Raw genomic sequence first — 22311 nt, forward strand, 5'->3', positions numbered from 1 at the left:
CTGATGAGTAGGATTAAGCAAATAGATAGTAATAAGAGGAATTTCTCTTCCTAAACCCTCTATGTCAACAGAAGCATCCGTAGAGTAGGGCACGTGACGGAGAGTGAGGGAACATGGGTCTGAACAGACAAGTTTATGTCTCAGTTTAAACAGATTTGCTAAAGATTAGCCTTGTCCTCTAAGTAATAAAACCTTCCTGGTTTGTAATCACAGGGGAAGGTAAAAGATAAATATTATGCAGGACAGAGCACAGACTGAAGCAGACAGAGAAATAATGAGGGCTCAGAATTAGTTTCTTACTCTTCACTTAGAATGAATAGAAAAAATCCAAGAGAATAATACTTAAATATGATCTAAATTTGTATTTTATTTGCATCAATCACAAAATAATTGATATTTTAGTCCCATCTAGATGGGTGAATAGCAATAGCCACTTGTGAGTTTTTCCCAATTCTTCTTTTGATTTCATATTTTTTAAATTCTTCCTTTCTTCTGCATGCTGCATGTGCGTATTTTAAAATATGTATGTGTCTTTTTGCAATAATTGTGATTTGATATTTAATGACTATAATAAATTAAACAGCATCTATCTAATAATAAAAACTATATTACATTCATAGTCTACAAACCTTTATAATCTGGTTTGAAATTTCTAGGAAAAGTGAAAAGAAACTGAGTTGAAACTCTGATCATGTTGCATTAGGTTATCACTGTACTCTCTCTCTTTTTTTTAATGTTTATTTATTTTTGAAGGAGAGAGAGACAGAGTGTGAGTCGGGGGGGTTGCAGAGAGAGAGGGAGACACAGAATCCAAAGAGGCTCCAGGCTCTGGGCTGTCAGCACAGAGCCCGACGCGGAGCTCAAACCCACAAACCGCAAGATCATGACCCGAGCCGAAGCTGGACGCTCAACCAACTGAGCCACCCAGGCGCCCCACTGTACTCTTCATATTCAAAACAGAGTCTGCATATGTGACAAGAAGCTAGAATGTCTCCTGTAGATCACATCAGAGAAGTGTTACATCCTCTGCTCACTTAAAACTAATAAAATTTCTCTTTATGTAACGTTCTTTGTATTAGCGCCTACTGCATCTATTTTCAGGTGTAGCCTCATTACTGAAAAAAAACCCAGGGAGGAAAAATCCTTGGTGAAATACCACAATGAAATGAGTTCATTTTTAGAAAATTTTTAAGGATGACTGAAAATGTAGGACAATTAATCACATTGTCTTATGTGGACAGTAAAGATGAAATATGGGGTATTGTAATAAATCTCTCATGGATTTGTGATAGTCCAATTAGGGTAGGCTAATCAGATATTTGGAAAGTAATGTACTACCCATTGATTTTCTTTGCTAGAGGAATGGGATCTCACCATTCATATCTCCCAAACCTTGACAGCTAATTACTATCAATTTTGTTTATTTGATCCATATTTTTCTATTCCTTTTACTACAGCAAAGTCTGCTGAAATATTGAATACCGGTGATGGCCTTTAAGCTTGAATTTGAGACATCTCCTTGTTTCCTGGAGCGGCTTAATGCAGTGGTCTGAAGTGAATGTGAATTGTAGATCAAGGGGGATTATGTGAGTCTGGCTGGAACTTTATCAGCTGTCAGATTTAAAGTGCATGCATGAAGTTGTAGGTAGAAGACAAGTCAGAAATATGGGGCATGGAATTCCAAACAGATAGGAAAAGGGAAAATGAAGATGGTTCAGGAAGAAGCTTAAATGTTAACTTCTTGGCCTAACTAGATAGGGTGGGCTTAATGGGCAAGGCCAGGCAGGACTCACACAAATTACAGCAGAGTGGATTAACTATAGTAGTTAATCTCAGGAAATGTTCTTGTCCCCTCTCTCCATTTTGGCTACAGCAGCCCTGATGAGTGACACTTGGCTTCCTCTTTCTTTTTCTGTTTAAAAAGAATAGTCTCTCTACTCTCATCTTTCATCAACTCCTGCCCAATTCCCAATCCCCACCGAGGGAGGACAAGTCTGTTTAGTATACCTGTTGTAGTCATAGCGCCACGGTCCCTAAATCGTCAAGTACATCAGAGTAGTAGGTGATAAAATGTGAATGACTACAAAACATTTGTAATACTGTTCAGTGGTCAGAAGGAATGGTATAGATCTGCAGATTATAATGTAAACAGAGGGGCACGTGGGAGGCTCAGTCAGTTGAGCATCCAACTTCGGCTCAGGTCATGATCTCACCGTGTGTGAGTTCGAGCCCCACATCGAATTGCACTTTCAGGACAGAGCCTGCTTGGAATTCTCTCTCTCTCTCCCTCTCTCTCTGCCCCTCCCCTACTCATGCTCTCTCACTCTCAAAATAAATAAATAAACTTTAAAAAATTAAAATAAATAAAGATCTAGATATTATGTTGAAAAAGGCAGAGCAATCATTTTGTGTAAATTATAAGCATTTTAATTATAAGTATTACAGGCATACATACATAACTTAAAAATAAGTTAATTTAAAAAAAATTTTTTTTCAACATTTATTTATTTTTGGGACAGAGAGAGACAGAGCATGAATGGGGGAGGGGCAGAGAGCGAGGGAGACACAGAATCGGAAACAGGCTCCAGGCTCTGAGCCATCAGCCCAGAGCCCGACGCGGGCTCGAACTCACGGACCGCGAGATCGTGACCTGGCTGAAGTCGGACGCTTAACCGACTGCGTCACCCAGGCACCCCACAGGTAAGTTAATTTACATATGATAGCTTAGAGGGACATACATTAAATGTGTCAGTGTGGGGGGTGCCTGGGTGGCTCGTTTAGTTAAACGTTGGACTCTTGATTTCGGCTCAGGTCATGATTTCACGGTTTGTGGAGTGAAGCCTTGTGTTGGGCTCTGTGCTGTGTCAGCATGGAGCCTGCTTGGAATTCTCTCTCCCTTTCTCTCTGCCCCTCCCCTACTCATGTGTACACGCGCTCTCTCTCTCTCAAAATAAATAAACTTAAAGACCTGTCAGTGTGGGTGCCTGTGAGGGAAGAGGAGTGATATTTGGGATGGAGGATGAAGGAAAAATGAGGAAACAGGAACAGGTGGCTGGGTACAGACCAATCATAATAAAGTGCCATAGAATAAGACGTGAAAAATCACTTTGTTACGCCTCCTGTCCAAACTGAACACACGAATAAATGAATGAATGAATAACATTAAAATCAATTAATGAATGTCTGAAATCTCATCCTATTTTTTTTCACCCTATAATTTGACTAATCACTGAATTTTATGAAGAGAAACCATTTTTGTTTGCTAAGTTTAAAATTGTTGCTCAAATTTATCCAGTATGATATCAAGGAGAATTCAGATAACGCTTTGGATTTGGAATGTCTTTAGAACTGTTTTGAGAGATTCCTCCCTAGCATATCCATGGGAGGACACTGAGGCTAGAAACTGGGATTTGCACAAGCTAAAGCCATTGGCACAGAAAGGGACTTCCAACGTGTTGTTCACACTGCTGGGTAAATAGCTGGTCATGAGATGCCTGGGTGGCTCAGTTGGTTAAGCATCTTACTCTTGATTTCAGTTCAGGTCATGATCTCAGGGTTTGCGAGTTTGAGCCCTGCCTTGGGCTCCATGCTGACAGCTCTGTCTCAAAAACAAATAGATTAATTAAAAAAACAAAACAAAACAAAAACTAGTCATAGCATGCACAGTTGCTCACTTTCTGGCTTGCTGTTTGGCATAGAGAGAGAAACATAGTTCCAAGAAGTGAGAAAATATGAATCAGGCATCTGTGGAGTGAGACTTCTCAATATCTTAAACCACTGGCAAAAAATTGACAGTGTTTTATTAGCCTCTGTTAAGAACTAAAGACTACTTATCCATTTATTTATGTGGCAATGAAGGTGAAATTTTGGCAAGTTAATTGATGACCGTAAATAATGTAATTACAAGTGTAAAACTAAAGGGGAGAGAAGCAGTGGATCTGAGAGGTCCTGAGGAGCTGTTGAAAGCAGTTGAATTAGAAACTTGAGGGATTTGGTACTAGTCCCCACTCTCTATGATTAAGTCCCTTCCTCAGTAAGGTGGATGTGATAACATCTTCAGAAGAAGACCCTGAAGGACTATAAGGTCCTAGTTGTTAGGATCAAGTTTCCACATGGACATCATGTTCTCTTAGTAGGAAATTGTTTGTGATCTTTGTTTACAGTAAGGGATAAAGGCATATCTCTGAGCACACGTGAAAAAACATGACTTGCAAATTAACATCTGTCAGGTGGGCAAACCTTTCATAAAACATAATTTCAGGGCTGCCGGGGTGGCTCAGTTGCTTAAGCAGTCGACTCTTGATTTAGGCTCAGGTCATGATCTCATGGTTGTGCAACAGAGCATGGTTGAGGCTCCCTACTGGGCAGGGAGCCTGCTTGGGCTTCTCTCTCTCCCTCTGCCCTTCCCCCACTCGTGTGCACATATGCACTCTCTCTCAAAAAAAATTAGAAACAAAAGTTTCATAAATTATAATGGCTATACTATTTAGATACTACGCTTGATCTTAGCCAAAAGGCCGAGAAGTGATCATACTATTTAGATAATTATGGCTTTAAAGATTCTTTAATGAAGCTGGAGAAAAAAACATTCATGGAAATATCAGATAGCTATTTTATTACTAGAGCCAGCAATAATGTTACTATTATAAATCTCCATTTAATTTATCTGATGTTTCTTTATGTCACATGTTTTAACCTTACAAGAATTTTCTGAGGGAAAGAGGTTTGATATGATTCCATTTAGAATGGAAGAGATTGAGGTTCTGTGTGATTCCTTTTAACAGGCCATACCATTTGAAGTGTTTGAAGAACACTGAGAGGGATTTTTTTCTAGCTCTGACATGGGTCTAAATTTCTTGCATTAAAGAATAAGGTAACAGCTCAGCTCCACCCTAGTATAAAACTGTCATATCCACTCTTGTTCTGAAATGTAAAAATATTGGGTCCTATGACACCTAGTACAAACCATAGATAGGGTGTGATTTAGGATACGGTGGTCAATATCTGATTTTGGCTGTGAGTACTAGAATAATAAGATTTTAAGTCTTTTCTCTTATAGTATCATACAAATGTGTACCTCCAGAGAATGGGCACTGAAGTATAAAATTGCAAGGACTGTTAATGCACATATACCAATGGAGATGACATTATCATATCATATAAAGCTGGAATAAGAATCTCTTGTTTAAATATGTAAACAAGTCAAGCCACTCACTGTGTATGATGTAGGCAATTTGCGAAATTATGCAAAGTGTTAAAGGTTACCAAGACATGTTAATACACTGAGGCACAATTTAATGCTTGGTGTGTTTTCCAAATGTGCATAATTTACTCCTTGGTACTGTTTTTTATGATGTGTGACAAATATCCCCAATGCCAAGTGATTAATTTCCAAGCAATAGGGAGCTTTTTTCCCCATCTTGCTTTGGTAAACTTTTGGACGAGCCCAGACTGACAGGCTTTTGCCATGGCTCTGAGCAGGCCACCTTGGTCTTGGCCTTGGCCATCTGGACAGAGGCGATGGTATCAGACATCCCTCAGCTACTATGTGCATCTGAACTTTGAGAGAATGTAGTACATTTGGCTGTTTAATGTCCTGTATCGATATTATGCTCCACTGTCTGTTTGCATAGACTCAAGACTTTGTTCAAGAATGTCTGGGGCGCCTGGGTGGCTCAGTCAGTTGAGGGTCTGACTTCAACTAAGGTCACGATCTCATGGTTCATGGGTTTGAGCCCTGTGTCAAGCTCTGTGCTGACAGCTCGGAGCCTGGAGCCTGCTTCCGATTCTGTGTCTTTCTCTCTGCCCCCTGCTCGCACTCTGTCTCTGTCTCTCTCAAAAATAAATAAATATTAAAAAAAAAAAAAAGAAGGGAATTTCTGGATGGCCTCTAGAACTTGACCAGGTCCTCTGTGAATATCTCTATCTTTGTCTCCATGGGAATTTTGATTACGGGTCTCAAATTTCAAAATAAAGCTAACTAATCATTTCCGTACATGACGATCAATTCACATTCTCTTTTAAAATTTTCTTGGCCATCTTTAAAAGATGTAGGGGCGCCTGGGTGGCGCAGTCGGTTAAGCGTCCGGCTTCAGCCAGGTCACGATCTCGCGGTCTGTGAGTTCGAGCCCCGCGTCGGGCTCTGGGCTGATGGCTCAGAGCCTGGAGCCTGTTTCTGATTCTGTGTCTCCCTCTCTCTCTCTGCCCCTCCCCTGTTCATGCTGTCTCTCTCTGTCCCAAAAATAAAATAAAAAACGTTGGAAAAAAAATTAAAAAAAAAAAAAAAGATGTACCTCTCAGAGGTGAAATGGAATAGCATGTGTTGACAGAAACAGAAAAAGGATGAAAATAAATGGCGTAAGCAAAATATACTGCAGCACAGAGATAAGAAGAGATGTATACAAAACAGTCTGTCATTCATTAAAAAAAAAATCCCATAGCCTTTAGGCTGAGATCTACAGGGGAAAAAAATAGCAGCAGAAAAAAGGAGTCTACCTGCCAAATATATGGTACAGTGTTCATTACTAAATTGAAAGCCCTTGTAGGGTTATGATATAAATGTTACTGTGTCAGTTGAGTCAAAGTTCTGTTGAGTGTGTACTGTTGAGAGCCTGCAACCTCACCACTGTATCCACTGCAAGGTCCCCCTACATTCTGACCCTGGGGGAGGCTCCAGACCATGTAGCAAACTCCATGTGCTACGCCAGACCTAGAACTTGTCTTAATTACGACAGTATCGACTTGGGAGTGGAGCAGAATTGCTGGAGTGCTGTTCGAAGACAACAAAATAAGTGGGCAGGAATAGTGGCAGATCAGAAGAATTGGTTCAGACCAAGTATTTGAAGCTCACCTTCAACAGCGAAGGTAAAAGAAACTTGGCGGTAAGTTTTCTGTTTGCCAGCCCTGTGACAGGTTCGTGATGTGCCTAGTTCTGATGAGCAAACAATGACCTTTTAGATTTGAGGAGAGTTGGCACATATGAGATATGATTACATCCTTACCACTAAGTGAATATACACCTGACAAAGGGGAACATACTCTCTTGTCATGCACAAAATAACAATGATAATAACTAAAATTTATTGAGTGTTTTACTATGTGGCAGGAATTATTCTGAGACTCCTTTCTATGCTACTTAATTTTGACATAAACCTAACATGCCAGATGCAAATTCTCAACCCTTAATCATTCATGCTACTGATCACTGTAAACTTACTTAAGTATTTAAATACTCTGATCCATGAGATAAAAAGCAATGAACTAATTAAAAATGAAAGTAGGAAACAAGCATTTGGATTAGGCTTTCTAGGAGCATTCCAGAGTTTTGAGAATAGTTAGACATGCATTTGGACATAAATTTTCAAGAAAAATATTTTTTCATTTATGAAAATAGGAGGTCACGTGATTCTCTGTGGAAATTTTAGGTAAAGAAAAAATTCAAAGCTATGAAATTTTAAATGGAATAGAGGAGTGTTCTCAACCTTAGCCATACATTGGACTCACTTGGGGAACTTTAAAAACTTACAAATGTCTGAGTTCCACTCCAGATATTCTTACTGAATTGGTGCCATATGTGGGTTTCTGGAAGCTGGCCAGGTGGCATCCACTGCAAAATCTCAAGACTTGACTTGAGGGTAGCTTCTGGTAAAGCCTAAGCACTCAGGAGGGAATCAGGGTGACCTGGGTTGGAAATCACAAATCCGCATGTATGAATTGTTTAATTTTGGAAGATGAACTTTTACCTTCTGAGATTCAGTCTTCCCATGTATACTATGGGGATAATAATAGCACTTTGAATTTGCAGAATGCGCACGAATCTCTTGGCAATGCATACATGTCTTTTAGCGTAGTGCTTAGCATTTCATGATCACTCAAAAACACTGCAGGCGGATAATAGGTGAGAGTTTCCCCCCAAATTATGAGACAGTGACATGGAAAATCAGTAAGGCAGAGCTATTCCTTACTGAGTTTAATGCTTGAATTGATGATCTCTATGCATGTTAAATGATATATATTTACCTATTTATCTATAAGCTATCTTTCCATTTGTCTATCAATTATTAGCTAACTAGTAAACTAATAGCTTTTGTAGAGCAGGGATTCCTCCTCATTTGCTTGGTACTAACTTAGATTCCAAGGCACATTAGAGAGTCAGACGACATGAAAATGTAAATAAGGCAGCTTTACAGAATTATTTTCCTATCTTCCCTCCCACCCTGAGAATCTTCGCAATCCCCAATGTCTCAGTCTTCTGGGATCTCTCTCTGCCTTACCTCAGTCTTGCTTACTGAAATGTCCCTTAGGAAATCCAAGACCTCTTTTTGACTACCCTGGAGAAGGCATTTAATTTGTTAACACGTTAGTCACATTGGCCATTGTTCTAAGAGGCCCAGAACCATGAGTCATTCTATCTTTCTGTGAGGTCTTGTACTGACTCCTGACTAAGAGTCAACATCTGCTTTTCTGATTCTGCTTAATTCCCTATTTCCTGGTTCATAACCATGACCATGTGGAAGTTTCAGGTTTTTGACTGCCGTAAGCTACTGTTCCCAAGTAATGGCAGATGAGCAAGTGCTTTAGGACGTGACATCACTCAAGAATACATGCTTATGAGTTACTGCAAATGTCTTGACTATTAACCTTCTTCGTTGGGCCAGATATATTTTAAAATGTCTCACTTTTCCATTGTATCAGAGTTAAGGGAGTCTGATTAAAGTGGGCATATGTCCTTTTTTAATTAATTAATATGAAAACACAGCAGTAAAGACACTTGCTGATAATAAAGGAACCATTTTTTAAAAGTCTAACATATACTTAAACCATTCATAATTGTTCTTTAAAGAAATATTTTTTTAATGTTTTATCTGGCCACATTCCATTCATTCTACATGTGTTAGTTTAAGCATCATAACAAACTTGTGAAATTGATGCTATTACTATGTCTAGTTTACAGCTAAAAAACCAAGGACATCCAATTAGAAACTGATGGAGAAAAAAATTAAATGTAGGCAATCTGGTTCCCAAAAATGGATTCTTTAACATTATACCCTCTTATCAACAGCAAAGGTTTACCAACACAGTAATGCCCTAACAGCATGCAAAAAATTCCTTTTTATTTTTTCTGGCATTTAATCACAGTCAAGTGATAATACTGGGTTCATTGTTCCTTTCTTTATTTAACTCTGTTAAGTGATGCGTTGTAGGGAGGTCCCTGATCATGAAGTTATCAATAATGAAAGTTTTCTTTCTAGTGTTCAAAATATGCAACCTGAAGCAATGGTCCTCTGATACAACATTTTTCTTTTGGAGTTCCACTTTCCTTCTGAAAGTCATTTCCCTTGGGCAGATTTTTCCAATTAGATATTTGTCTCTCAGGTAAAACTCGGCTTCCAGCTTTTTCAGCAGTTACTCAAAATCTGACATTTTTTTTTTCTGATTGCCTTTTAAAAGCTAAAATCCTGAGTTTTTGTAAATTTTTCTTGCATAAACTGTTTAAATTGAACCTAGTGATAACTTCATTTATGAGAAGTTTTTAAAGGCTCCAACTAATTTTCATACAGAAATATCCTAGATAGAGTAACTCCTCCTCAACTTGGAACCCTCTTTGTTGGTGGGTAATTATTACCTAAATATCACCAGTCCTAAACTATATATGGACACAAAGGAAATCGCATTAATCTTCGTAGCTCAAATGTCTAGTCTTACCAACTGCATATGCAGAAATTCCACACAGTTCCCTCTGGTGTTTCTCCTGGACCACAGGGGTGCCCTTGTGGGAATTCACACAACTGTCTTTTGCATTACCAGATGGCATCCATCAACTCCATTCCTTCCTGTTCTGACTTCTCTGTGAAGCTCCTAGAAGTGGAGCACCAATATGGTTGGTGGCAAAGTGCATAATGAGAATATTATAAGAACACCAATGAGCACATGAAGGACACTGTCCAAGGCTGTGTCTCACGCCGCCCATCCCTGTAGGGCTGGAGATGTGCTAAGTTCTGCGTAGATGAGGAGGAATTACACTCTCCAAGTCTGCATTGCCCTGTGTTACCTCAGTCCAGGAACAGCAATATTTCTACCCAGTGTCTCTTAAAAAATAGCAACCTATTTTCTGGCCCTGAACCATTTTTCATAAAGGGCTTAAAACTTGTCCAAGTGATTGGGCAGGGAACAGCTGCCCTAAAATAATAACCATTTCTTTCCATCGGTTTTCTCTCCCCTGGGCCCCTTTATGAAAACTAATGTCAAAGTTCCTTTCTCAACCTTCTGTGTAATGTGTACCTCTTGTCCCTGTGCAGAGACTGAAGTGTGAGTTACATAATTCCACTCAGCAGACACACTTATTCCAGGATTTACTTCTATTTACTTTTCCGTGGCTAACAGCATTTTGATTCTACCAAATCATGACTCATTTCTGTTGGGGAACAATTAGAAAAAGAGAAAAAAAAAAAAACCTGGAAATAGCAATGGGAAATGAAGCAGACAACAGAGTTTAAGAATAGAGGATCTGCAATTAAGTCTCGGGGCTATAAAGGTCAGCCAGAGTGTTAGATCTGCACTCGTGAGATTATTAGAAAAATGGAATTTAGGTGTGTTCTGTGGAAAAACAAATACAAACCTTTTAGTGTGATGTCATCTTCACCTGAGCTGAGATTCTATAACCCCAAATGTTGGGGAAGCCTGTTGAAAAATACCTTTTTAGCATAAATGAGTGCATTACATAAAGATACCTTCCATTCTTCCATCTCCAACAAAGTATTCATTTTCAGGACTGTAGGGAGATTACAGAGGATATTAATAACTCTAAACCATGTATCAAACGCCCATTAACATTTGTGTGGAATCTCAGATCCTAGAAAATGAAAACACTTCTGGGCGTGTGTATTTTCTGCAACCAAGACAAAAAATTTAAAAAAATCTAGATGAAGGTGTTGGTAAGAGAAAATCTAAGGCTGTTATCTAGTGAACAAAGGGACAGTAAGTGGAAATGAATTTTAATGTCTCATTATTAGTAATTTGGGATGTGCAAAACACCTTTTATGTTTTACTCCAGTAAAATCTTTTCATTTTAGTGATTGTAAAAGTCCCTTTTGCATGTAACTTTGATCTTCTGAATCCTGTTTTCCCCAGAGGATCTTATGCTTCTCGATGAGTAGGACAGGGTCTGCTTTTTTCTCTTTACAACTCATCTTCATAAGGTGAATGGCTGGCTAGGAGGTGTCATAGAATTTCAAATAATTCATCCTTTTGGATTACGAAGAATTATATTTTTGTGAGTTTAATGAAAATTCCATTATAATCAAGGACATGCTTTATTCTTTTAGCAGGACCTATGTTTGTTTTTGAAAAATCTGTAATATTGGTCTCCACCATGTTTGTGTGTGTCATCAGAGAGCAGTAATAAAGGAGGCACTGTGTATCAGGGTCACGTACCACAGGATCAGCTGAAAATCTCACCATCTGCTTGTTAGAGAGTGTGTGATTTGAGAGTGACAGAGCATCCTCTCAGATCTCTCCACTCATTCCTGATGGCTGAGAGGACGAGATCCTTTCACGTAGGGTACTGGTTTAGATGTTAACAGGAGCATATCTCTTTTTCATGTGAACTTCATTAGCTCAAAGAAAGAGTGGGAAGCTTGAATTTGTAAGACAAAAGAGAAGGGGGAGATTTTCTAAGGAAGGGGTTTGGGAAAGGAGATTAGTAGGTAGAAGAGGGAAGAAGAGGAGGGAGAGTTATAAAGGAGAGAGAAGGAGAGAAATTGAGTGGGAAGAGGGAGGAAGGAGGAAAGGAAAATGATCTTTATGAGCCAACTGCCAAGATCTATAGCCAAACTTTCTGTGGTACATGACGAAAAATTAAGTTAAGGTTAAAATTCCTGCCCTTTGTTCTACTGCTCTGTGAAGATCCACCAGATTCTTCCTATTCTCCTATTGTATTTCAGGCGTGTGTTTGATATGGAGAAACTAGCAGGTAAAATGCCCTTAAGAAAAGTGATGGTAACTGTTCAACTTCCAAGGATTCCATGGAGATAGGGTTGTGTGCCATCCCCAGTCCCTCTTAGAAAACAAATTAGTCATCCCTCGTTTCTACCCGGCAAGCACGGGAAGCTGTGAACTAGAACTCCTGGATAGCAAGGACTATTTCTACAAGATTAAAGGGAAGGGGACCGATGACTGATGGCAGTCAAGGTAGGAAACAGAAACACTAACGATGAATGCTCACAGGTGACTAAAATCAGTCAAAGTGATGGCTGAAAACTCACCAAAAGTAGCTGTTTTCAGAAAGAATTTACTAGATGTTGAAAGGACTAAAGTTTAGAGGCTGGTGAAGTAATTCCATATTTTATGAGGTCAAAGGTGGACATAGACCCCTTGGAGATCACAAGGAGATCCAGGTACCATCTGAAGACATCTGTGGGCATTTTCTCAGATTTCTGGTAACAGGCAGAGTGAAATTTACCTCATCATTATTAAAAGGCAGTGAGAACAGAGCTAGTCTGAGGAAGGTCTCCCATCATGCCTTCTGTGGCCCATGGCCACCCACAACTATTTGAAAGAAGGGTGTTAGTCCTGAAAGAGTGAGTGTAGTTATTTGGCATATTTAGGATTTAAAGCAGCATTCCTGACATTCAACCCCTCCCTCCTTTGTCCCTAGGCAGTTCCCTCCTGTGAAAATAAGAAACCCTTAGGCTTTCTTGCTGGGACATTAAAGAGAAGAATGTTAATTTATAGACAGAGTATAGCAAACCCTGAAAGGGATCTTAATGGATTTCTAATCCAACTGTTTTAGAGAAAATGTTAACCCAGAAAAGTTTTTTATACATTGTTACAGTTAAGGAGTCAGGGTGAGAACTCATTTCTTATTCCATCTGCAGGATAATATCCTCTACCCCTTATTGTAAAAGTTACAAAGTGGAGTGGAAAAACCCTGAACAAAAATGTTTTTAGATTCTTTGTTATTTAAATTATTTCTTCTTGTTAAAATCCCCATGGGGTATACGTATTGTGTAACTTTTGCACTAAATCCACACTGTATACTGAGAAACAAATATTGTTCCATTAAAAAAAAGAAGGAAATGAATGTACTAGAAGTGTGTTGATTCTCTAATCAGCTGACCAGAAACTCAATATATCAGAGGGTTTAGTTGTGAAAATTGATTTTCTAGGTCTAAATATTTTATAGGTGATTTTACCTAATACTATTTCCAGAGATATCTATTAGAGATATGTAGGCAGTTTGCTAAAAAGTTACTAGTTGAGAATGGAAGTCTGTGTGGTCCCCTGACCACTTACATGAACTGATGTATGTGATTGCATGGTCCTGAATGAGGCAGTGTATTGTGTAATTTTATGTTACTACATATGCTATTCTTAGACCTCCTATTACACTGAGGTTCTCTATAATAATGACAGATGTATGATTCATCAGGTTGTCATAAAAAAAGATGAAAGACTTTAGGAAGCAAAAAGAATGTGGTGAACACTAAAGAATACATGTGAATGCAATAAGAAGGCCTCAGGATTTTGTTTAAAAATGTAAGAATTTAAGAAAACATTGAGCCTTTTAACCTTTTATTCCACAAATAGTTTTAAGTAGCTTATGTGAATATGCATTTAATTTATATTTAAACTTAGAGTTGACTAATGTTGCATTTTATTGAATGGTGACTGCACCAGTCAGTGTTCCAGCATGAAACAATTCCAGTCAGATGGCTCAACTGAAGACTTTACTGAAAGGACTGATTTACAGAAGTGTGGGCAAAGACAAGAAAGTCAGAAAGTGAGATGCGGGAGCCCAAGATTATCAGCAGTGGGAAGCTGTTACTAACCCTTAGGGAGTAATGAACTTTTAAAGCCTAATAAGGAGAGCCATGGGTAAAGCGCCAACTCTTAGGGCCATAGTCATGAAGGCATACAAGCAATGCCAGAAAACATGGACTTGGCATCTGTGTGTGTTGGGGGAGGTCAGAGGCTAGGAATGTGGTTGTAGGGAAAGGAGAAAATTACCCCAATATCCCCTTTCTCCTCCCAGTCTTTGATCTCTTGCCCATGCCTTCCTTTATCCAAACTCTCTGGAAATGAGAAAACAAGAAACGTGGGTAATACATCCCCTAAGGGTCTACTGCATAGGGCACACAGCAAGGCAGAAAGAGGTGGAGAATGGGTCTGAAAACAGAGAGACAGAGAGAATGACCACTGTGATCTCAGATGTTAAGAATCACATTGCTCTTTCTATGGATCCAGGCCAGCAGGGAGATGATGGGTGAAAACATGCTGATCTAATGCAGAAGGAGGGCAGTGAAGTAGTCCACCACTGATAGAGTCAGAAATGTGTTCACAACACAGCATGACAATATGAGTATGGAATAATTGCTTCTGGTGTCCTCTTTATTACCTGGGAGCAGATGGGAAAGACTGATGTGAAGGAAGTCCCTTAATAACACAAAAGTCAAAGATGTGTTCCTGGGGGAGAAAGCATGTTTATTAAGAAGACAACTGGACAGACAGTCTAGATGCTTTATACTCGGCGCTAGCTGGATTGTATAATCTTACAATAGGAAAAGATAGGATAAAATAGGCAGAGAGGGAAAGGATAGGACCTTAGGTCCCTAGGTGGGGAAAAACACATATTTTGGAACAATGCTGGGAGCTTCTGACCACAGGAAATTCCTGGGGTGTAAGGTTCCTCCTAAGAATGCAACAGACACCACCTACCCCCCTTAGGTTCCCCTTAGGAATTTGACAAAAGACGTAACCAAAAATAAGTAGTAGACCACAAAACGTATGACCCACAAGGAATGATGTGGCCATAGCCACCCATCATACAATGGAATCGAGCCAGTCGGGAATGGACAGCCCAGCACCTAGAGCTATCCAGCCAATAAGGATAGGACCTGAGAAGGAACAAAGGGAAGAGAAATGAATGCTGACCAGAACCTTATAAAACAGAGGCCCTTGCCTATGGTTGGGGGTATTCACCTTCCAATGCCCCCTCTCTGTACTTCATACTACTCTTACTTTCTAATCTTCTACTCTAGTAAAGTTGTGCCTGCTGCTCATTTGTGTTCACCTCTTCATTCTTGGAAGCGGCAAGACAACAAACCCTGGGTACTAAGGTAGAAAAATCCTGCAACAATCGGGCTACCTAATTTCTCTGAAAATCAGTTAACATGCTGTGAAATGAAGAGGCTGGATCCTGAGAACCTCTGGATTTAGAATGTTGACTTTTTTTATTAGTCTCCCTAAAAATGTTGTCTTCTTTCATTATTGGAAGATTAACCTCCCAGAACATTGAAGTGATGTCACATTAGTTTTGCTTGAATTTTCCTAGGCCTTGATGTCATGTTAGATTCTTCCATCACATTTTCTAGTGTTTATCACCAAATTCTCAATTTTCTTTCTCTGACGTTTTACTCAGATTTGCTCTTTCTCCTCCATTCTGATTTGATCCAGGCCCTGCCACTTTGCAGCTGGAGCTCTATAGCAACCTTCTTAGGACCTGAATAATCCAGCCTTCTTATGCTGTTGTTATAAAAAAGGGAAAATGGTTAATGGACCCTTCATAGTAAGATCTCAAAAGTAGACACATAGAAATGAACTAAAATACCCATATTTTGGTTTAAATCCAGCAAATCTTTATCAAGTACATTCTATTGTAATCAGTTTTCTATCACTTACAGGGTTGTAAAACAGCTCAAAGATGAAAGGGTGCAGATCACCATAGACTGGGGTACCCCCAAAGGGTACGGTGGACACTACAAGATGCTCAGTTAACCCCCACCCTGATTTCTTTAGTCATTTCAACATCTTTCACGATTTAATCAAAGTCAGAAAAATTGTTTAATAAATCACTCATAAGTTATTCATTTGAAATAAGTTCCCATGTTGAAATATTTGTCCTTTTTTGGTTTCTAGTCCTCAGCATTGCTATTGTAACAGTTTTCTTGCTGAGAGGTTTTAGCAAGAAAATGAATTTGCCAGGATGCCTGCCAAGGTGGCTCAGTCGGTTAAGCGACCGATTTCAGCTCAGGTCCTGATCTCGCGGTTTGTGGCTTCAAGCCGCCCGTTGGCCTCTGTGCTGTCTGCTCAGAGCCTGGAGCCTGCTTCAGATTCTGTGTCTCCCTCTCTCTCTGCCCCTCCCCGGCTCACGCTCTGTCTCTATCTCAAAAATAAATAAATATTTAAAAAGAAAAGAAAATGCATTTGCTTATCTCTTTGCCCTGATATCAGTGGCACCCTATACCCCAACCACATACTGTCCATGTTTCTTTGCAATCTTCTTTATATTTGTGTCTTACCTTCCAACTTTATCTCTTGCTTATCCTCAACAATCTTCAATCTTCTAAGGAATGATGGCCCTTAAGGAAAACTCATTCATTCCATGCTGGATGCTGGGTTCTCAGAATTTGCTCCCTCTTCCTCCCATCTATCTAGGTATGATTCAGTCTTCAGGGTAACTGGCTAGTCCACTCTTTTCCATTTGACTACTAAATGCTCCAGTTTATTCTCGGGTCTTGAATTTTAGTCTGCTACTGAATTGGGCCTTTCATTGTTTTCTGATCAGTCCATATGTTTTCATTTTATATATTTAACCATATGTGGGCTACTCTCTGACAGGCCACAACTATGAGTTTGCCAGCACAACCAATTTAAAATGGAATTTGAACACCTCTAAAGGAACATACCCTCTCCTCCCTTTCCCTGAACTTCCTCCGTATACTACCATTATACATCCAGGCATACATACTGTTGTGCTCTCTTTCTAGACCCAAAGGCACTTGACTTTGGTTCCTTGTTACAGAGAGTGACGAGTACAAGCTACTTGTTGTCAGGAGTTTTGTTTTATATTGCACTTATTTCCTTTTCGCAGTCCTTGGCTTAGCTGTGTGAGTATGTGTGTGTTTACATACGGATTGATTCTTTTTATAAGTCAATCAGGAATACGCCTTTGGTAAAGATCTAATAAAATAGTGTTAGATTGAAGTGTTTGCATATTTTAAGATTAAGAAATAGCCTGTTCAGTTATGGGGAAAAAAAAAAAGAAAAAAGGAATATGCCCTTTGGCTGTGTGAAAAGCCACTGATAATAACATGAATTCACGTTTGCGTATTCTGGACCTTGCAAGTATTAGTAAATACATTTCCCATTAAATTCTCGTAATTATCTGGTTGTCTCTATTTTACAGATGGGCACACTGAGTCCTAGGTAAATTAAAGGCCTTGCTAAAACTCACAACTAATCAGCAACAGGTCTCCTTGTTTTTACATTATGCATGCGAAGAAATTCAAGTAAATGAAATTCATGCACATGCTTTTGTTTCTAATGGAAAGGAAAATCGCATTTAAAAAGTGCTGCAGGCATTTTAGTTGGGTGTTTTGCTAAGGAGCACTGAGAAAATGAAAGTAGGAAAATCTTTAGTTTTGCAGATGACCTGAAAGCGTTTTATCTGTAAACATACTATTTGGTCTGTGAAATGAGCATCACCTGTACCCACATTTTTTAATTCTATCCTATTTCCCGATTTCTTTCACCCCTCTTCCACTGTTCTTTTCTCACAAGGTTGAAAAGAACACACGCAGCTATCTACCCAGAGCAGACTCACACACAAACAGGAATTTAATTTTAAAAAGGCCAAGAAATGATAAATAAGAGAAGCAGCTAAATATGTTAGATTTTTCATTAGCTCCACTCTTAGAATTCATTAGATACACTGAGGGATTACTTTTAAGACCATCCTTATTTCTGTAAGATACCAAAGTAGACACAGAGTACTTATTTTTCATAAGTGATTTAATCTAAACTTGAAGTAGTTCCTAGTGATATTGACATAGGTTACATTAAAACTTTGTGCACCCTTTCAAAAGATTAGAAACAAATAAACAAGTTGACTGCTGAATTTATTAGAAATGTAAATGAATTGAGGAAATGGGCGTTCTGAAAAGCATGGAAATACATGCAGCTTTCTGTGGGTATGAGTCGATTCATGCACAAAAGGTTTCTTATTTAGAAATACACTCAGTTTAGTCAGCATCACAGGGAAGAAACTGTTTCACCAAAACTGAATTTTCTTAATAACTGAAACTTTCTATTTAGAGGACCAACACTTTAGTTTTTATTATGGGTAACAGGATTTCCCAAATACGTCATACTCTTTTATGAATTCTTAACTAGGGAGCACTTTATACATCATTATAAAATGGTTCATGATTATGAAGTTGATGAGAATACTGTTATAAACACAGCTTCAGAAACTATTAAAATGTGAAGGATTATTTACTCTCCCACCCACCCTCAAACTGCTAAGATGTTTGAATGTTTCCATTTGCTTTTTAAAAATTCCTTTCCCCCCCTAAATTTTTAAGAAAAAAAATTATTTATTTTTGGTAACTCTTAACAAAAACATTTTTTTAATGTTTATTTATTTTCGAGAGAGAGATGGAGAGAGAGGGAGAGAGCATGAGTGAGGGAGGGGCAGAGAGAGAGGGCGACACAGAATCTGAAGCAGGCTCCAGGCTCTGAGCTGTCAGCACAGAGCCCGATGTGCGGCTAGAACTCACAAACCATGAGATCATGACCTGAGCTGAAGTAAGACATGTAACCAACTGAACCACCCAGGCGCCCCAGAAAAAATTTTAAGCATACAACAAAGTTGAAACAATTTTGCAGTGAACATCCATACACTCAAAGCCTAGATTGTACTATTGACATTGTACTATACAATGTGCTCACTTTATCACCTATCTGTACATCTATGCATCCCTCTCTTCATTCATCCACCCACCTGATTTTTTAAATTCATTTCACAGTAATTGCAACTGTTAGTATGCTTCTCTCTGAATAATTAAGCATGCAATTCACTCATTAGAGTTCAGTATTTGATAATGTTTCTTCTGAGATAAAATTTGTGTAACGATGACATACAAATCTTAGGTGTACAATTGCTGAGTTTTGACAAGTATGTATACCCACACAACCTAAACCTTATCGAAAGTTCATTTTTTTTTTTTTGTTTTGTTTTTTGGTTTTTAGAAAAATTGCAGTAGGGGCGCCTGGGTGGCGCAGTCGGTTAAGCGTCCGACTTCAGCCAGGTCACGATCTCCCGGTCCGTGAGTTCGAGCCCCGCGTCGGGCTCTGGGCTGATGGCTCAGAGCCTGGAGCCTGTTTCCGATTCTGTGTCTCCCTCTCTCTCTGCCCCTCCCCCGTTCATGCTCTGTCTCTCTCTGTCCCAAAAATAAATGAACGTTGAAAAAAAAATTAGAAAAATTGCAGTAAAATACACACAATATAAAATATACCATCTTAGCCATTTTTTAAGTGCACAGTTCTGTGGTATTAAATGTATTCATAATATTGTACAGCTGTAAGCACCACCCATCTCCAGAACTTTTATATCTTGTAAAACTGAAAATCTGTACCCATTAAACAGTAACTCCCCATTCACCCTTCCTCTCATCCCCTGGAGGTCACTGTTCTACTTTCTGTCTCTATGGTTTTGACTTTCATTACCTCCTTTAAGTGGAATCACACAGTACTTATCTTTTTGTGACTTATTTACTTTTATTTCACTTAGTGGAATGTCCTAAAGGTTCATCCATGTTGTGCTTATCTTAGAATGTCCTTCCTTTCTGGAGCACCTGGGTGGCTCAGTGGGTTGTCTGATTTTAGCTCAGGTCATGATCTCAAGGTTTGTGAGTTCCAGCCTTGTGTCAGGCTCTGTGCTGACAGCTCAGAGCCTAGAGAATGCTTCAGATGCTGTGTCTCTCTCTCTCTGTTCCTCCCCTGCTTGCACTCTGTCTCTCTCTCAAAACTTAACATTAAAAAAAAAAAAAAAAGTCCTTCCCTTTTAAGTCTGAATAAATTCTGTCATATTCTATCAAAGCATATTTTGTTTATTCATCTGTCAATGGATATTTGGTTGCTTCTATATTTTAGTTACTATGAATAATGGTGCTGTGAACATGAATGTATGAATATCTCTTTGAGACTCTGCTTTCAATTCTTTTGGGTATATATTCAGAAGTGGAATTGCTAGACCATATGGAAATTTTATTCTTTATTTTTTGAGAAATTACCATATTGTTTTCCACTCCTCTGACCCATTTTATATTCCCATCAGTAGAGCACAATAGATTCAGTTATTCCACATCCTCACCTAGACTTGTTATTTTCTGATTTCTTGATAGTAGTATTATAGTATAGTTGTAGTAACTAGTCGTAGTATAGATAGTATTTTTTATTGGTCATTTGTATATCTTCTTTGGAGAATATCTATTTGAGTCTTTTCCTTATTTTTGATCGGGGTTTTGGTTGTTTGGGTTTTAGGAATTCTCTATATATTTTGGATATGAATCTCTTATCAGATATATGGTTTGCAAGTATTTTATCCCATTCTATGGATTGCCTTTTTTCTGTTGATAGTGGCTTTTGATGCACAAAGTTTTAAAGTTTTCTGGAAATCCAGTTTATCTATTTTTCTTTTGTTGCCTGTGTCATTGGTGCCATATCCAAGAAATCGATGCCGAAATCCAATGTCATAAGATTTTGCCCTGTATTTTCTTTTAAAAGTTTTAGGGTCTTGAGTCTTATTGGGTCTTTGATGTGTTTTGAGTAAATTTTTGTATATGTGTTAGGTAAGTGTTCAAATTCATTCTTTTGCATATGGATATCCAGTTTTCCCACCATCATGTATTGAAAAGACTGCCCTTCCCCCATTGGATGATCTTGACACTCTTGTCAAAAATCACTTGATCATATGTGAAGATTTTTTCTGTACTCTTCTATTCCATTGATCTATATGTCTGGTTTTATTCTAGTATGACACAATCTTGATTACGGTAGCTTTGTGGTAAGCAAAGTTTGTTCTACTTTGAAATCAGGAAGTGTGTGTCCTTTAGATTGACCTTAAATTGTGCTTTCCGGGGTTTCTTGAGAATCTGTATGAATTTTGGATTTCTATACAAATTGTCATTCGATAATTGTCATTGGGATTCGATAGAAACTGCACTGAATCTGTACATCACTTTGTGTATTACTGAATATTAGCAATATTACATCTTCTAATCCATGACATAGGATGCTTTTCCATTTATTATGTCTTCTTTAATTTCTTTCAACAATATTTTGTAGTTTTCATTGTGTAAGATTTTCATCTTTTTGGTTAATTCCTAAGTGTTTTACTCATTTGTCTATTCAGATTTTCCATTTCTTCATGATTTAATCTTGTTGGTTTTGTATTTCTAGGAATTTGTCTATTTCATGTAGGTTATCCAATTTGTTGACACACTATTGGTCATAGTACTTTATTATAATTATTTTCATTGCTATAGAATCAATAGTAATGTCCCCACTTTCATTTCTGTTTTAGTAATTTGAATTTTTATTTTTTCTTAGTTAACCTAGCTAAAGTTTTGTCTATTTTGTTGATCATTTCAAGAAACAACTTTTGGTTTTATTGATTTTTCTCTATTGTTTTTCTATTTTGTATTTCATTTATTTATGCTCTAACCTTTATTATTTCCTTCCTTCTGTTAGTTTTGGTGTTAGTTTGTTCTTTTCTAGTTCCTAAGTTGTGAAGTTAGTTTCTTGATGTAAGATCTTTCTTGTTTTTTAACATAAGCAGTAAATAAATAGCTATCAATTTCCCTCTTAGTACTGCTTTTGCTGCATTCCATATGTTGTGTTTTTGTTTTAATTTGTTGGTAAGTATGTTCTAATTTCCTTAGGGATTTCTTCTTTGATCCATTGGTTATTTTCATGTGTTACTTAATTTCCAGAAACTTGTGAATATTCTACTTTTCCTAACTTGATCTAAGTGTAGATCTAGGTATCTACAGAGATGATACTTTGTATGATATCTGTCTTTTATAATATATTGAGTCTTAGTTTGTGGCCTAACATATTGCTTAACCTGGAAAATGTTTCCCATGTGCATTTAAGAAGAATGTGAATGATGTTATCAGGTAGAATGTTCTATGTATGTTTGTTAAAGTTGGCTTATTGTGTTGTTTAAGTTCTTTACTTCCTTACTTATCTTCAATTTCATTGTTCTATCCATTATTGGGAATGCGGAATTGAAGTTACCAACTATTGTTATAGAATTATCTACTTTTCTGTTCAATTCTAACAGTTTTTGTTTCATATATTTTAATGGTCTATTCTTAGGTGTTTAAATGTTTACAATATTTTTTCTGTATTGAATCTTTTATTAATATATAATGTCCTTCTTTGTCTTATAATATTTTTTAATTTAAAGTGTATCTTATCTAATATTAATATAACCACCCTTGCTTTCTTTTGGTTACTATTTGCCTG

The 22311-nt window shown here is 38.0% G+C and overlaps 1 long non-coding RNA gene and 1 pseudogene across 4 annotated transcripts in view; one reads left to right on the top strand and one right to left on the bottom strand.

Annotated features, from left to right (window-relative positions):
- LOC123380105 overlaps positions 1-22311 on the top strand; it is a 462087-nt gene that overhangs the window by 74745 nt on the left and 365031 nt on the right. The window lies entirely within an intron of this gene.
- On the bottom strand, positions 4442-4529 carry LOC123380211 (annotated as a pseudogene).

This window comes from Felis catus, chromosome C2 (assembly GCF_018350175.1).
Source record: "Felis catus isolate Fca126 chromosome C2, F.catus_Fca126_mat1.0, whole genome shotgun sequence".
In the NCBI taxonomy this organism is placed as follows: domain Eukaryota; kingdom Metazoa; phylum Chordata; class Mammalia; order Carnivora; family Felidae; genus Felis; species Felis catus.